We start from the raw sequence: 18,305 nt of genomic DNA on the forward strand, positions 1-18,305 counted from the left end.
ATAGTAAACCAATATATATATATATATATATATATTTATATATATATATATATATATATATATATATATATATATATATATAAAAGTGATTCAGTATATGTAAACTTAAAAGTGTTTTTTTTTTTTACTTAACTGTTTTTTAAGCAGTGAGGATATAACATATGTCTGTTTACATATTATTAGTACAATAGATACACCTTTAAATGGGAGTTACCAGTAAAGGGTGTGTGCAATGCTACTTTTCAAGACTTCAGATTAATAAGAACCGATGCTGTCATTTTGATTATTTTTTTCTGTTAGAACAAGTAAAAATGTTAGTTCTTCATCTATAACAGTGTAACCTTACAGCATAGGTCATGAACCTCATACAATGCATTTTACCTGTATCATCCCTTTACCAAATTTGATCCTTGCATAAATACATATTTTTATGTCTGTTAAATTCCTGTGTTCATTTAGACTTCAGACTCTTAAATTGCTATATTCATTTCCATGGCAAATTCACTTCACTTACGCATTCTGACCTGTATGTCTAACTCTCTGCCTTAAACAAGCACAACTCTCCTAAACCACATACTTGTTTTTACTCTATCAATAATAGTGATCCATTTAAAATCTTAAGAAGAAGCCTGTTTTTGAGGACTTCCAAGATGGCTGCACATTGAGTAACAGCTTAATTCTAGTTCTCCCAGTGTGAAAATAGAAACTCACCAGAGAATGCCAGTGGACTTTGGTGTTTCTGGGTAAATTTCAGTAACTGGTTAGTAAGTACACTGCTAGGATGCCAGGAAAAAATACAGAGGACCTGAAGGAAAATCAGCTACAAAATGTGAGGAAAAACACTGACTGGAAAGAGTACTACAGTCTTTCAGCAAAAAGCAGTGCAAGCTCCAGACATGACTTCCAGAGTACAGCATAAGGCAACTGCACACAGACCTAGTTAAAATAAACAAATCACTAATGGAGTATACCAACTCAAACAAAAAAGGCTGGAAAAAAATGGAAGAAGCTTTAAACAGATATTCAGGTGAGGTGATAAAAGTACAAAACTCAGAGGTAGAAACCAAGAAAAGGCTGACTGAATATGAGACTGCTCGAGGAGAGATGTTCCAAAAAATAATATTTAGAGGACAGAGTACATAGGGAAAACCTGAGATTTTCAGCTGTACCAGGGAACCTGGAAGGAACAGACTGATTTAATTTTATGAAAGCACAAATAAGCAACTGGACTGGTATTCCATAGCAGGAGTTGTTAATTGAAATGGCACAATGTGTGTATGCTCCAAATCTGGCTATGAGATAGCAACCTAAACCTTTAACAGTAAAGAGGCAATCCTACCAGCAGGAGTTAATTCTGACAAAACTATTGCAGAAGGACAAAGTACTAAAGGTGGGAGACAGCAAAGTATTTGTGCAGAATAATTAGTCATTGTACACTAGACAGAAGAGGAGTAAATTTATTCCACTATTCAGGTAATGCTGAGAAGCAATCATTCAAACTGCTGTACCTAGCTATCATCAAAATATTCTTCCATTGAGGGACAAAATAATTTTTGATGAAGTACATGCTAATGAGGAAGTACAAACGTTTTCCAACAAAAAAGTGAGCTGTGAAAGAGAATAAGATTCTGCTTCTTGTTCTTCTGATAATAAAGACTACAGAGAGACTGTGCCAGTGAAACCTTTCCAATAATTTGAAGGAAAATGCTGGACAGAAGGAAGAGAGCAAGATAGCTGTCTAGAAGATTTGAGAATACTTTGGAAATGAAGCAGAGAAAGGATTTGTGAGATGGAGAGGAACAAGAATAAAACCAGTAACTTGGAAATGTGGAATTACAAAGCAATAATTATTTGTGAAATGTGACAGAAAATCTGGAAATATTGGACTTTGTTGGACTTGTGGTGGACTCTAAAGTTTATGCCCTACTTCATGTCATTAATGTTCGGAAAAATACCCAGGGAAGAGGAGAGAGAAGGGTAACTGTAAGTAAAACAAAGTTTTTCTTAATATTGCTATTTTTATAGTGTATGATTTTCTTTTCATGGTGTAAAATATTTTTTTTCAGTTGTTTATAGTGTAATGGGTAAACTATTGTAAACAGGTGCTCCCTTTTTTTTCTTTTTTTTTTCTTTCTCCCTTCTCTCTTTCTCTTTGTTCAGTTTTAAGAAATGTAGGCACTAAGATGTAAGAAAAAAGTCTGGTTAAAAGAGCATGACAAATGAAAAATTAATGTGTTTTTTCTCATTCTTGCATGGGGGAATTACTAGATTAAGGCCCATAGCTTGATCTATGTGGTCCTTATGTCTCCATGGGGACAATCTGATAAAAATAAATTGGTTACATTCTGAGAAATAGAAATGGATTACAATCTAATGAAAAGAAACTGGCTTAGAGATAATGTTCTCTGAATGCATGCATGTGTTTTTCCAGCTGGGAGAGCTATAAAGATAAGATAAAACCAGAGAACACTTAGTAGAAGCACAGGCTGCACCATGGATAACCTTTCTTTTAAGTTAACTGAAGTCTCTGAGTGTGGCTGTCAGTTTGGGACATTTGTTCCTATTAGGAGGGTAAAACTTCAATATTTGAAGATGTACATAGTTTTTTGTGTTAGTATTAAGTTAATAGGGTTTAGTGGGAATTGGGGTGTGTTTGTTTTTTGTTTGAGGGCTTTCAATAAAACCAAGTTTTGTAAGATGTGACATAGGCTCAAATGGATATGACAAGAAACAATTGTATAAAAGTTCAACCTGCCAAACATTGTATGCATGTCACACAAAAGCTGTAACTAGAATTTAACAAAAAAGCTGTTATACATAAAATGCAATAATAGTAACTTTTTAAAACAATGGTGCTTTCTGTTATGTCTTTAAATGTCAATGGTCTCACAATAAATACAAAAAAGAAAGAGTAGTGAAGTATTTTAAAAATGTAGAGTGCAAATAGTTGTGCTACAGGAGACACACTTGGAAAGCTCAGAACATGTGAATTTGATAAAGAAAGGTTTTCAGGATGGTTGTTCAGCAGAATACCTGGGACAAAGGAAACAGTACTTATATTGATTGCAAGAGGAGTTCCAATAGTGATAGAAGATGATAAAAAAGATAATAATGGTAGATTTGTAGTACTAATGGGCTACTGCCAAGGGAGGAGAATTACACTGGCAAGTATTTATATTCCACCTAAAACTGCTATAATGGAGCTTAAGAAAATTCTGGGAGAAATAATCAGCTTTTAGCAAGGTATATTACTTATAGGTGGGGACTGTAATTTGATTTGCAGCAATGAAGATGTGTCATGGGGCCTAGAAGAGAAAGTACAACAAAGGAGGATAGACCTTTGAAGAAATATATGAAAATATTTGGAATGGAAGATGTGAATTCAGTGCCAGTAGTTCAGAGTGAGTTTATATATTTTTCCCCAAGATACGAAAACTGGACTAGACTTGACAGAATTTACATTTCACAGGAACATGTGCATTTAATTAAAGTCTTGATATGCACCCAACAGTAGTTTAAGAGGAACAGAAATACCAATATCCTAGAAGAAAGCAGTGGTAACTTTAATACCTGAAGAGGGTAAAGATCCTTCAAATCCAGCTTCATACAGGCCCATTTCAATACTAAGCCAAGATTATTATAAAGTGTTTATGTGTATAATGGCTAAAATAATGGCAAAAGTGATACCAGAATTGATAGATATGGATCAGTGGGGTTTTGTGGCGGGGAGGCAAACATTTGACAAAATAAACAGAACATTGATGATCCAGAGGGAAGCGGAATGTAAGAAAACACTACTGTTTTTGTTGGGTCTTCACACAGAGAAAGCATTTGACAGAGTAAGCTGGGACTTTATGAACAGGGCAAAGGAAGGACTTGCATTCCCTGATAAAATTATAACTTTGAGGGATTGGTGGTGAAAATTAAAGTGTGTGGGTCCTCTGTGATCATTTCTGCTTGAGCAGAGGGGCCAGGCATGAGTGTCCTCTTTCTCCTTTGTTATTTGCATTATACTTAGAACCATTGGCAAAAAAAAATAAGGGACTCAGAAATTCAAGAATATAATTGGTATAGTAGTTAAGAAAAGCTGGATGTATTTGCAGATGATATTATTTTATACCTGACAAAACCAGAAAAGAACATTTCATTGTTGTGGAATATTTTGAGACAGTTTCAAATCTTTTTGGGATACAAAATTAATGAAGCTAAAATAAAGGCAATAGCTGTAAACGCCAAAACACTTTATTTTATTTATTTATTTATTTTACATTTGTTGACCGGGAGAATCTGACTGGATGCATGTCCATTTTCAGTGGAGGCCTGGGCAGAAAAGCTCTACAGTTTGTTAATAAACAACTAAGTCATTTAACGTCATTTAACATATACAAAAAACAAATACAAAAAAACATTTTAGCTTACAGAGAAAGAAAAACATGTTTAGCATATAAATGTGGTAGAAGGACACATTAGTTGTATGCACAGTAATATTTACATGACCAGTAATATTATAAACAGGAATATGCATAATTTACCAAGAATTGTAGTTTGAGTATGGTGGCGTTGGAAAGAAATAGAGAGCACAAAGAGTTGAAAAAAGTTGTTTTGAGCATAGTAAGGCTGCTAGTAGATGAAGTTGGTTACTATGAGGAGGTTGATGGAGCATTCGCTGAGCTGAGGAAACAGGTATAGAGGGTCAATCTGGGGGAAGGCATAGGCATTGTCTTTTGATAATAAGGTGTTTTTTTAGTAGTTGTTTAAATTTAATGCTTGATTTTGCTGAAGTAATAGCAGGGGGCAGTACGTTCCAGATTTTACCTATGTAGTTAGGAAATAGGGAATCACCTGCTGAGTTGTTGGATTTGGTCATTTTGATTAATGTTTTGTCACTAGAGTGTAGTTGTCTGGGGTTTTCTTGTAATTTAAGCAAATTAGATAGTTCTGGTATTTTTTCAGGATATTGTAGGAGTTTCTGAGCGAAGACTAGTTGATGGAAAGTAATGAGATTTGGAAGTTCAAGCCAATTTAGTTGAAGTAGTTAGTGGCAATGGTGGGAATGGTAAGGAGCATTTATGGTAAATCTGACAATTTGATTGTAACAGGTGACTAGTTTTGTGATTTCAGTTTTGGATAGGTCGTTGAAGATGGAAGTAGCATATAGAAGTGTGGATAGGAGCAGAGTTTGAGCCATGGTAATTTTAGCCTGTTGAGTTAGGTATGTTTTATTTTTGTACAAACAGCCAAGTTTTTTGTGTATATTTTTGATAGTTTGATTTATGTGAAGGTCAGACTTCAGTTTGTTGTTAATGGCATACCTCTCAACCTGGAAACATCAAAAAATCTGGACAAGGCCCATAGGTACAAATCTGTACACTGATTAACATAAAATTAGCATACATAATCGTGTAAACCTGCCCACTGGAATTATGAGATACCAACTTTCAAACGCAAACTGAATAGACAACCAAAATATGGCACTAGAGTCCCCCTGCAGCCATTCCAATGTCCCATTACCTGGCTATTTTACCCCATTTACCATAAACACTAATGTGCATACTGCTTTACTTCTACATTGATTATTTGGATTTTATTTTTACATTTTATAGCACAATGCACAAACATTACTAGATATCTGCTAAACAAAGCAATACTGTCTCACAATGAAAATAAACAAAGCATTAAAACTTCTCTTCCCTTGAAACTCACATTCATTGAAACAACATTGAAAATTTGAAACCTACACCACATCCAAAGAAAATGCATCTGGTCAGTGGTGGATAAAGATTACCTTTGGGCTGTTCTAATAACAATAGCAAATTAAACCTTTGGTACAAGTGACAAGAGCCCCTTGTGAAAGCCATAGGCCCCTTGCACACAAAACAAGAAACATACATGGGTTCTTTGATATACCTTCCTGACTTCTCTTCCCCTGCAGCTCTCAGCTCCTTGTATAATCCACTCAACACTCAACTGTATCTCTCAACTTTGGAGTACAAGAAATCCAAATTGTATTTGGGGGGGGGAGCCCTAAAAACAGGAACAAATTTTAAACATTGCTTATATAATTTTGGAAAGTTGCTAGAATAAAATGTATGTGTTTCTTTGGGCTCAGGACCCTGTGCACTACAGTCAGAGCAACATACCACTATGCCACATCAGCAGTTACCTGAACTAAAATGGCTGTCATTTAGTGAATTCAGTTCTCATGTCTTACCATAGCTCTCAATCTCTTAGCACAAAAAACCTGGACAACACCAACAAAGGGGAATACAGAATTCAGTTCTCACTTCTCACCATAGCTCTCAGTCAACCTGTTAGCACAAAAAACCTGGACAAAGCCAATAATAGGGAAATACATTACAGCCCTAAAAATAGGGACAAATTTCAAATACTGACCTTATAATCTTAGAAAATTGCTAGAATAAAAGGTTTTGTGTTATTTATTTTCTGAAGAATATGAAGTTGAAATTCAAATGCCTGTCATTATTTATTGAATACAATCCTTCACTGACTTGTTACAAAAAGCCATAAAACCACAGATTTTATGAGGAACAGAACAAATATGAGGCATAAATCCAGAGCTTTCACAAGGGGCTCTTGTGACTTGTACCAAAGGTTTAATTTGCTATTGTTATTAAATGTTCTTTTGCAATGTGCTGCTAACTCCAATTTAATTAAAAAAAAAAGATCAAAATTGAATGAAAAAGTTGCTTAGATAAAAAAAAAGTATTTGCAAACTTTGTCTGAAATTAATCACTTAGAACAGGTTGTACTGAAAGCAAAGTTGAACTGTTCAAAAATAAAAAAATATGTTACTCCTGGTTTAACCACTTCAAAACAATCAAGCTCTAACTACAGGGATCATTTAAACATGTAGCCTTTCCTGTTAAATGGCTGTCAATCCTAACCCTTCTGGCCTGACTTCTACCAATTAGGCAGTCTTGCTAAGTGCTTGAGAGTTCATTAATTACCCGGTGTTAATTTGTGCTGCATGGACTGAATAGAGTCCTTAATCAAACCGTCAGCATGTCTAGCTGATTAAATTTGAAATAGAGCAAAGCCGAGAATGACAGAGGCGTACAGAAGCAGACTTGCTTCTTCCCATAAGGTGAGAACCTACAGTCTGCTCATAGAGCAGTCACAGAGCATGGTATGCTGTACAACTTTTACCACTATATACCTTTCCCTGACTGTGCATTTCTAACTGATGTCCTAGCTTGTTCATCAGGAAATGATCACTGCAGTGTTTGCAATATGATTAAATGAAAGTATTATGTGAAAACACTAAAAATGTACGCGTCACATCGCACGTTATAATACATGCATGCAAAAAAAGAAAATACGATTTGACTGTTAATAAAAAATGCAGTATATCTGAACTGAAAAACATAGCATGATGAACAGTGAACATCCACATACAAGCTGTGCAACAACTGAATGCCATATCTGTCACATAAATGCAGTGGTGGCTGGTGACTTCAAATCAAAGGGGGGCTGCAGGAGACAGCTGAATGGGTGGGGTCAATGCAAAGGGGTGTGGCCAACTAGAAAGGGGAGGAGCTATGCTCACAACCACAAAAACTAACTAAATACACTGCCCTGGGTACCAAACCGTCATTATGAGAGTCCAGTCAAGACAAAATGAAGTGTAGAAGAATACAAATATTTCAGTGCATTGGCTGCATGACAGCTTAGTTAATATCTAGATGGAAACAAAAAGGTTGTGAGGCATGAAAAAATAAATTACTTTTTAAATATATTAATGGAATGCCAGTCAAAATCAAGTATAAGAAAAACAAGCAGCGCTCAACTCAAACCACTTCTTGCACTGCAGTTCTAATTATAATTTATATTCAGCTTTATTAATGTACCAAGTAACATGCTGAAAGTAGAAATCTCTGATGCCCCCACTTGTAAAAATTTTTCTTATCCAAAAAAGACCTGCTGCCTGACAACTATCTATTTGTTTCATGGGGAAAACATGATCAAAGTAAAAAAAATGAAAAGCAAACAAGAAATAAGCTCAAGATACATTTCTTAAAAGGATTACTGTACAGGTTATGGACTATACAATTGGCATTCTGTTTAGTTTACAGGTAAAGCCTGCAGAGATGACTAGAAGTCTCCAAGTGTAATGAGCTTCTTAAAATAATGTAATCCTGTCCTTTATTACAAATACTGTCATATGCATTTCAATACCCAAGGCTTATACATTATCTAGTTAAGTATTCTCTACATGGCAACAACAGAAAGGCTTTCAATGTTGGCATTTCTTTAACAGTATGCTTATTAAAGCTTACTTGCATCTTACGATCTCAGCCAAGCTTACCTGATGGTCATTAAAGTATTTCTACTTAAACACAGAGCAACAGGCACTTTGAGTAATAAGCATAAATCAACAGTACAAAAAATTTGACAGAATGAAACCAGACCATTCTGCAAAAATCAAGGACAGATGAAAAGCCACTCTAGTACTTGTGTCTACCTTGGATGGGGGGGATACTCTGCACATTTACACTGCATAACTACTCCTTGTCTTGCTTCGACACATCCAGAGTCACTACATGGGGGAGTGGGGTGCAACAAGTATGTCACAATTTGAAATGTCTCTGGCTGGCTGTGATGGCCCTGACACATTTGTCATACCTCTCAACCTCAGAGCAAGAAATCTGGACAAAGCCATACAAAGAAGTGGGACAAAGGCCCAAAAATAAGGACAATTTTTAAATATTGCTCTTATAAACTTAGAAAGATAATAGAATAGGTCTTGCATTAGTATGAATTTTCTGAATGGTATGAAATCTGAAACTCAAATGTCTGTCATTATTTTCTAACTTCAGTCTTTAATGATGTGTCACTAATTTGCCAAAAAAAACACAATTTTATGAAAAATGGACCAAAAATGTGATGTAAAAATATAAAATAGCCACACAATACAGCTGGGAACCTGTCAATGAAGGGACACTTTAATATTAGTACTGCTAACTAACATTTCTGAAATAAAAGTAATCTATAACTCTGATTATTACAGTTATTTCTTAATTGTAAACCCTCCATGTTTTCTTCCAAAATTGCTATTTTGCGGAGGGATTATTAGGGGGAAGGGCAACATTTTGAGACAAAATCAGGGACAGTTGAGAGGTTTGGCTATGCCTAATTCTGTAAAGCAATTTATTTGCATGTACCTCTGAACCTGTTAATACAATAAATCTGGACAAGGCCAAATATATTGGGGGAACATATAAACAGTACTAAAATTGCTCTTGTATAAACTGAGACAGTTGATAGAACAACAGGTCTTACTTTAGCATGCATTTTTCTGAAGGTTATGAAGTCTGAAACTCAGTGTGTCATTATTTAGTGACTTAATTCCTAAATGATTTGCCAGAAAACCACAAATTTTATGAGGAACAAACCAAAAATAAGAAGCAAAAATCTATTAATTCTTTGAAAATCTGGACAGTTGGGAGGTATAGTTCAGCTGGGGCTGTCTTTAAGTTTGCCGCCCTTCCCCCTCACAAAATCATGGTCAAATGGAGCCCACCCCCCCCCCTGCAGCCATTCCAATGATCCATTACTTGGCTATTTAACTCCATTTACCATAAACACTAATGTGCATACTGATTTACTTCTATGATGATTTGGACTTCATTTGAAAGTTTTATTTTGCATTTTGCAGCACAAACACTAAGACATCTGCTAAATAAACTTAGCATTAAAACTTCTCTGCCCTTGAAACTCACATTCATTGAAACATCATTGAAACCCACATTCAAAGAAAATACATTTTACCAGTGGCAGATAAAGATTAATTCTGGGCTGTTTTCAAATCATAGGCCCCTTGCATATGAAACATACATGTGCTCTTTGATATACCTTCCTATTGTTTTGAACATTTTTCTAGTAAACTATGAAACAAAACGCATGTACCAGTAATGACAAAACTGCCCAGTTCAGAACATTTCCATCATAAAAGTCTACTCAATCTTCTACAGTCCACCATTATCAGTAAATATACACAATCTCTGAAGAAGTAAAAAAGTCATCTAAATAATTCCACATTAAATAAATCTGTAACTAATGAAGAGGTTGCTGCTAGCAAACACCTTTATATTTCATGGTTTCATCGAAAAATAAAGTGTCTGATGCACCTGAGGAATAAATTGCCTATATTACATTAAAAATGATAAGCTAGTAATATTGCAATAGGAAATGGATGGGAGAAAGGAAATTCACCCCAGGGATCACGTCAGTCACCCTGCTAGACAGGGGTCCAGGAAAGTAAATAATGTGGGAAGAAATAGCCAGGGAATTGTTATGGCTAGGCTTGTATAGGTCCTAGGGCTGATAGCCTAGTACCAACCTATGAACCTATGAACCTATGAGGATGGCAAACTGATAACAGGCTCATAGTTAGTATCTTAACTTTTTCGGTACGGCAGCATTCATCCCTTGTGGGAGTAGAGCCAACAACCTTCTGCATCAAAAGCAAGTGCACAACCTGTTGTGCTATTAACAATGCAAGCTGACTTAGCATAAGCAGCACTAAACTTCTCTTCCCCTGCAGCTCTCAGCTCCTTGAAAAATCTACTCAATATTCAACTGCATCTCAACTTCGCAGCACAAGAAATCTGGAAAAAGCCAAATTTATTGGGGGGGGGGTCAAAAGTCCAAAAACCAGGGACACATTAAACATTGCTTGTATAATCTTGGAAAGTTGCTAGAATAAAATGCTGTGTTACCACCATAAATTTTACTGCCAAGGTCCCTGTGCAAAAGAGTCAGAGCAACATACCACTATGCCAAATCAGCTGCTTAGTGAAAGAAAAATGCTGTTACCACCATACATTTTACTACCAATGTCCCTGTGCAAAACAGTCAGAGCAACATACCACTATGCCAAATCACCTGCTTTGTGAAAGAAAAATGCTGTATTACCACCATACATTTTACTGCCAAGGTCCCTGTGCAAAACAGTCAAAGCAACATACCACTACGCCAAATCAGCTGCTTTGAGAAAGAGAGGAAGACTGAAATTTAAATGGCTATCATTTAATGAATTCAGTTCTCACCATACCTGTCAACCTCTTAGCACAAAACACCTGGACAAACCCAGTAATCAGGGAATACAGCCCTCAAACATATTCAGTGAATTCAGTTCTTGCCATAGCTGTCAACCGTAGCACAAAAAACCTGAACAAAGACAATAATGGGGTAACACAGTCCCAAAAATAAGGACAAATTTCAAATATTCATCTTATAAACTTAGAAAATTGCTAGAATAAAAGGTTGTGTTACTATGTATTTTCTGAAATTCAAATGCCTGTCAATTTTACTTCTGACGGAACAAAAACAATTTTCAGCAGAGGCCCAGGGAGAAATACTGCAGATACATGTCTTTGTAAAATGGCAAGACACCAGAGCAAATCCACACAAACACAGATGCAGACTACAGACAGAAGGCACCCCAGCCAAGAATCAAACCAGAAAACCTATAGCTGTGAGGCAACAATGCTACCACTGCACCATCAAATATGTAAGGAATTAAACATTCAGAAACCTGAAATCTGAAATTCAAATGCCTGTCAAGTTTATTTAACATTTGTTAATCAGGACAGTCTGACTTGGAAAAAAAAAACAATTTTCAGCAGAGGCCCAGGAAGAAATAATGCAGACATGTCTTTGTAACATGGGAGGACACAAAAGCAAACCCACACAAACACAGGGAGAATATGCAGACCCCACACAGAAGGCACCTCAGCCAAGAATCAAACCTGAGAACCTGCAGCTGTGAGGGAACAATGCTACCACTGCACCATCAAATATCAAGCATTGCAACATTTAGAAGCCACAGATATTATGAGGAACAGATCAGATCAAATATGAGGCAAAAATCTGCAATTTATTTTACAAATGGTGGTGGGTAGGGAATTCAGGTCCTTAACACCTGCATACAAGGTACAGGGTTCAAGCCTGAGGTATTCCCTACCACACCACCATGAGTTTGTTCTAGCCACCAGTATATAGCAACCGGGACATTTACACACACACACACACACACACACACTCTCCATAGCGACACCCATAGCTCTGCTGCCCGCGCATTACATCCACCACGCGAGATCCCCCGACGATACTGGAGCACATTCACCACGCGAGATCCGAGACTCCAGCCCTGCCTGCCGACGTTGCAGTCTGGGTCTGATCTGTTTCCAGTGACAGTCTATGCAGTTAAAACTGCATAGATTTCTGGGATCTCAGCTGTTACATGTTTAGCAGTCCAGACTAGTACGCATGCGCAAAAGTCCATTTTTTTTAATTTTTTTATTCACGAATTTTAAATTGTTTTATTTCTTTACTTTTTATTTCTTTACTTTTCTTTACAGCTGGGGGGCTGCAGTCCGGCAGTCCAACAGCACGGGCCACCCCTGCATAAATGCTATAATATGTACTCCGGTACAAACACATTTATGTTACCAGACTAGTTGATTTAGTAGGTTAACTGTTAACAAAATCTCCTTGAAACAAACTGCTTTATTTAACTATTAGTGAGCAGGGGATAAAAGATAATAAGAGGTACTGTAATGTGGCTCTGGTGATCCCAAGCCTTGTAAAGGAAGATGGCACACACACAAGGTTTCCTTTGCTTACTTGTGTTACTTGCTTGTAAGTCTGCCATTCCTGCATACACACACCAGGTTTCATTTCCTTATAGGTCCGGGAACTCCATTCAGTGCTGCTGCTGCTGCTGTTCCTGCACACACAAGGTTTCGTCAGAGCGGCCGTTCCTGACCTGCACACTCATACACATCAAGGTTTCATTTCCTTTTACCTGCAGTACTCGGCACTCACTGTTTGCATTTATAATCCATTTCTGGAGGCCATTCCCACTCGCATTTGAACAGAAATTTCTGTTTTTTTGCATGAATTACGTGAGCTCCAAGGAGCTCAGTTCCGACAGGCTTGTAGCCCTGATGGACCTGACGTCATTGTGCACGTGATGACGTCAGCTCCGTCAGCGCGAAAATTAAAAAACAAAGAAAAAATCAGAAATGAAGGGATGCCACTCAGGAATCGTGGCACCCCTTCATTTGAACCCCCAAACTCGATAAAAAACGAGTAATTCAGTACAGTTGGGAGGTATGGTTAATGGTCACTCCTAGTAGTTTTGTGTGGTAGTCTGGGGAGATAATGGTACCATCACTAGACATAATATTGAACATTTCTGCCTCTAAGTTGGATTTGTTTGGTTTGAAAATTAATAATTTGGTCTTTTGGGGGTTCAGTAACAGATTTTTACTGAGAAACCAAGCTTCAGTGGTTTTGAAGACTTGTTGGTTGATGGAGAGGAGTGTCAGAGGGTTGGTGGCTGAACAGACTAATGTCGAGTCACCAACATACTGTATGACAGTTGCATCCTGAGTGATGCTGTTGAGATCTTAGTGAGGATGAAGAATAGAAGAGGGCCTAAAATTGACCCATGTGGGACTCCAGTTGTAATAGGAAGCACTTAAGAACACTGAAACCTGGATCAGCAAACAAAGTGCAGCTAGTATGTAAAAAAAAAAAACACTTCACAATTTAAAGCTGAGCACTTTTGTTCTTTAGTAATATAGAACAGAACTTCATCAGACCTTTAGTGCAGTGGAAAAGACCCCCATTAAATATATTTCAAAACCTGTCTTGACAAACTAGTTGAATTAAAGCTATACTCCATACATAAAATTGAAATACAATTAAACATTATTAACATCAAATGCCTTTTAAAAGTTTAATCAGTGTTCATTTTTAAGTGTAAATATATTGTTGGGTATTGTTCCTAATATTCATGACTTTTTAAATGTTTTAATTGTATTTCCATTTTATGTATGGGGTATAGCATTATTTCAATTAATTAAGTTTGTCAGATGCCTACTTTGTATGGAAGATCACATGCAGAAAGAAGTCCGACACTGAATATTGGCTTATGCAAGCACCATGGCTTTATCACAGGGGAGAGGAGGGATTTTTAAATGATTTAGTAGGGTGAAAAAAACGTGCTGGCAAAATAAGAATTCATACAGTGAATGCCATCAGTTTTGACAACGACTATGCAGTGTATACGCCTATGATGAAATTAATTAGTTTGTCATATTTTAAAGCATAATCAAATGGGGGGGGTCTTTTCTGCTGCACTAGAGTTCTGATAAAGTTCTGTTCTATATTAATAAAGAATGAAAGCACTCAGGTTTAAATTGTGCAGTGTTTTTTTCTTTTTTTTACGTACTAGCTGCAGTTTGTTTGCTGATCCAGGTTCCAGTGTTCTTAAATGTTTTAAAGTTTTCCTTTGGGTTAATAGCGGTAAATTATGTACCCACAAACAAATTGGTTCAGCAAGATCCATATTTATGAGGACAAGATGAAATGAAATATTTGGAGGATGGATTAAAAATTCTGGTTTGGCAGCTAAGGATATGTGGGAAAGAGAGTAAACGAAAGATAATACAAAAACGGAGAAATTGGAAGATCTATTATATGGATATGGAGGCAGTTAAAATGTTTTTAGTCCCTTTAGTCTTATACACAGGTCAGGTATATTTTTATCAATCAGAGGAGGATTTGTGGATAGCAATTAATAAAGAACTAAAGGATTTTATCTGGGAGGGGAAGACTGCAAGAGTTAAGTGGAATACACTGATTCTTCCAATAGAGCAAGGCAGATTGGGATTATCCAATTTGAAGGGGTATTTCAGAGGTATACAGTTAAGGCTCCTATACATAGCCCAAGCAGAAACCTATCATTCAAATTAAAAATGGATGATAATGAAATGGGTCTATATCATAACATCGAAAGGAACAAATCTGGAACGGCTGAAATATCGAAATTGCCATTCATCGATTTATTTTTTGTGAGACTGTGGTACAGTGAAGATCAGGAATTTTGCCCTTTCCTCACTGTAGTGCAATCTTGGAGTTGGTATATATAATTAGCGGGGGTGTGGGGGGTGCAGCCCCCCCACAAAAGCAGTTTCGATGAACAGCAATTTCAATATTTCAGCCATTCGAGATTTGTTCCTTTCAATGTTATGATAGAGACCCAATGAAATAGGGAGAAGCTTGAGAAAAAAAGAGACACTGGGATTTTGGATGTAGATCTTTAGGGAGAATAACAATAATCATATAGAATATTATATTCATAAAGTAGTCAAAAGTATTCTAAGAACTAAACCAACAAGGAACTGGAGAAAGGAGATTCTGCTGATAGGGATGACTGCAATTAGGGATACAGACAATAAGCAGTTGGCTTTGCATTGACCAGTTAATGTGGGAAGAAACTCCTGGAATCTGAGGTATAGGGTAGTAGTATGATATAGGAGATACAGTGGGGGAAGAAAAAAGTAAAGGGAACTGAGGGTGAAGGTGAAGAATAAGTAAGTAAGTATAGACTGAAAAGAGGGGATCTGAGCTTTCAACAATATCTTCCTGTTTGTATCACCTTTGATGTGTGCATGTTTATTTGTGACTGCAATTTTTCCTTTTATTTGTTTTTGCCTCTTCCACGCATCTTTACTCACAGTTGTGAGTATTCCATCCCTGAATCCTTGTCCATTCCCATATCTTCTTTACTTCCTCAATTTAATCCAAGCCTCCCAACCCATACTTGTTCCTCTCACCCAGCATAACATAGTTCACTTTCCTAAAATCTCAAACCATTGTCCATGGTTTTTTAGCCTTGCCTCTTACTCTAAAGCATACAGTGGCATCATCACTGTTGGCTAATGGCATCTTAACTTGGAAATCCATGACCCTCCTCTGTAGTGGCTATGACCTCATCTAGCATATCAGTCACTCTGATCCAATCTCTGCCATATAGTTGATAATTTCCCAGTCTGCTCTAGGCAGATTCACATCCCCCAGTTCCTCATGCCTCACTCATTTATTCCCTCCTTCAGTCTGTCATCCTTCTCCCTTGCTGTGTCTTGTGGTCAATGCACTGTATCAATCCGCCAGCTCTCCACCCAGCTTTCCTCTTCTTTAACTGCTATATTTAACATGAAAGCTGCTGGGATAAGGAATGGAAACAAAGGTAGAATTCTGAAACTGGAACACAGACACTGAAACATACATCTCCATAAATTTCACTACACCTCCAAATTACTTTGCCTGCCTTCATAATATGTTGTCTGTCACCTTACCCTGCTCCTTTCAGTAGCTTCAGACCATATAGCTGCAATCCTTCAAGCAACAGATTCATTTCTTCTATAAGTTTCACACTGTTTTATAATAAATTGTATATTTAAGTTACTTTAGATAGTTTGTGCTGCAGCAGTTTTATTTTGATGGATATGATAATTGGTTTAGGGTGATTTGGGGACTTAACTTATATATTACTTATATAACTGCCTAGAATGGGCTACCTGTCTGACACTAATCACTGAAATCCCATTTTCCCTGCAAAATTTGTATCTTATAGTCACATGTAACTAAATCAGTACTGTTATTACAACGCATTAATATGAAAAGGATGTTTATAATGTATGAACATGGTATGCTATGCCCTGATTTAGCTATATATTATCTCTGTTACAGTAGTGAATATTACACTGTGATTACTTTACTTTTGTAAAACAAACAGTGCCCTTTTATTTAAAATTGTTTGACATTTTTTAACAACATACCACTTCTCTGCTTTTTCTGCTTCCTTACTTTAGGATACAAACCATGCATTTTCACCAGATGTATAGTCCCAAATCATTGTATCTGTTGCAGACCTGTTTAGCTAGCGCAGGGCAAAGGGGGAGGCTGCCGCTGCTCTGAGTGCAGACTGTTAGAAGGCACAATCAACAATGCTGATTGTAGAGAAGAAAAGTACTGGCAATGCATTGACAGAATTAATTCAGATTTTCATTTTGGCATTTCGGCATTTAATTCATAGGTTAATAGGTAAGTACTAGGTTAGCTACCCCTGCAGGTAATTTTTAAGCCTAGCCAGTTTCCCTTTTTGTGCTCAAAACAAACTAACCCATTTGGTTATAGATTGGCACATTCCATGGTTAATAAATATATACTACCCCAGTAAGAATAACTGGGATTATACCATAGATAATTTGATTATTTGAGTAATTCCAGTATTCATTCACTGAAACAGTCACAGTGAATGTGTTTCCTGTAGTAATGATAAAGTATTGTGTAGAAGTCAAGGAGTCAACCTCAGAAGAGGTTTTTTTTTTTTTGCTCGTCCACTTTGTAGAGGAAGTTTTTGTTCCTCAGTGTTAATTTGAAATTTGAGGAGGTAGCAGTCTGGGGGAACTTCCCAGCATGCCATTTTACCTAGCAAGCACTCTGTTTTCCATTTTCCTTGTAGAACAGGAGTAGTTGTCAGATGCATAATTAATACAGTTATGCACACACACTTGCATATGTGTGTTTGTGTGTGTGTGTGTGTGTGTGTGTGTGTGTGTGTGTGTTTGTGAGAGAGAGAGAGCATAAACCTATCTACTCTGTAAATACAAACCCTTCTCATTTTGTAAATACAAAATTAGTTGGTTCTTGCCTTAACCAGTCAATTTGATTAAAGAAATAATATTAAAATAATATGTCATTTAAGAGTAAAAAATCTTATAAAATAAAATACTAGGTTTACACAATACACTTTAATGTACATCACCTGGAAATATAGTTTAACTATATATTACTGAGTAAATATTCATTGTGGGAGTCTAAGTCACTCTACAGTCAGCTAGTCTGCAATATAATACACTGTGATTTGCAAACTAACAACTATAAACCAACAAATAAATACAAACTAATAGGCAAAAGTATAGACTTTAAAATATATTAATTTAGTAGCCAGCAGACTTACAAATACAGTTTGCTTCCCTCAGTTAATGTTGTGCAGCAGCCCTCTTCAGAATTCAGGACTTCTTCTCTTCCTGCTTACTGTGGTGACTATATTACCTTTTTTGTGGGCTACTATATATAACATGTATCTTCATTTCTACTATAGCTAAAATATACCAATTAAACAAAAAATAACTCTACATTGTATTGTTTCAATACCAGTCTCTGCAATTTTAAGATTGTTGGTTCCACGATAGTCTTTAAATTATCACTGGTTTACAATTAGTTACAGGTTATAAGATATTTTTAAAAATGAAGATTATTTTGTTCATGTTCTTAGTTACAGGTTATAAGATATTTTTAAAAATGAAGATTATTTTGTTCATGTTCTAGTCTGTTAAGCTTTTATTTGTTTTAATGCACTCTTGTAAGTTTTTAGTGGCTGCTTCCTGTAGTATGCTTGCTGGATGTGTTATTATAGTATTAAC

Source organism: Protopterus annectens, chromosome 6.part1 (genome assembly GCF_019279795.1).
Source record: "Protopterus annectens isolate FY-2018-M chromosome 6.part1, PAN1.0, whole genome shotgun sequence".
NCBI lineage: Eukaryota > Metazoa > Chordata > Ceratodontiformes > Protopteridae > Protopterus > Protopterus annectens.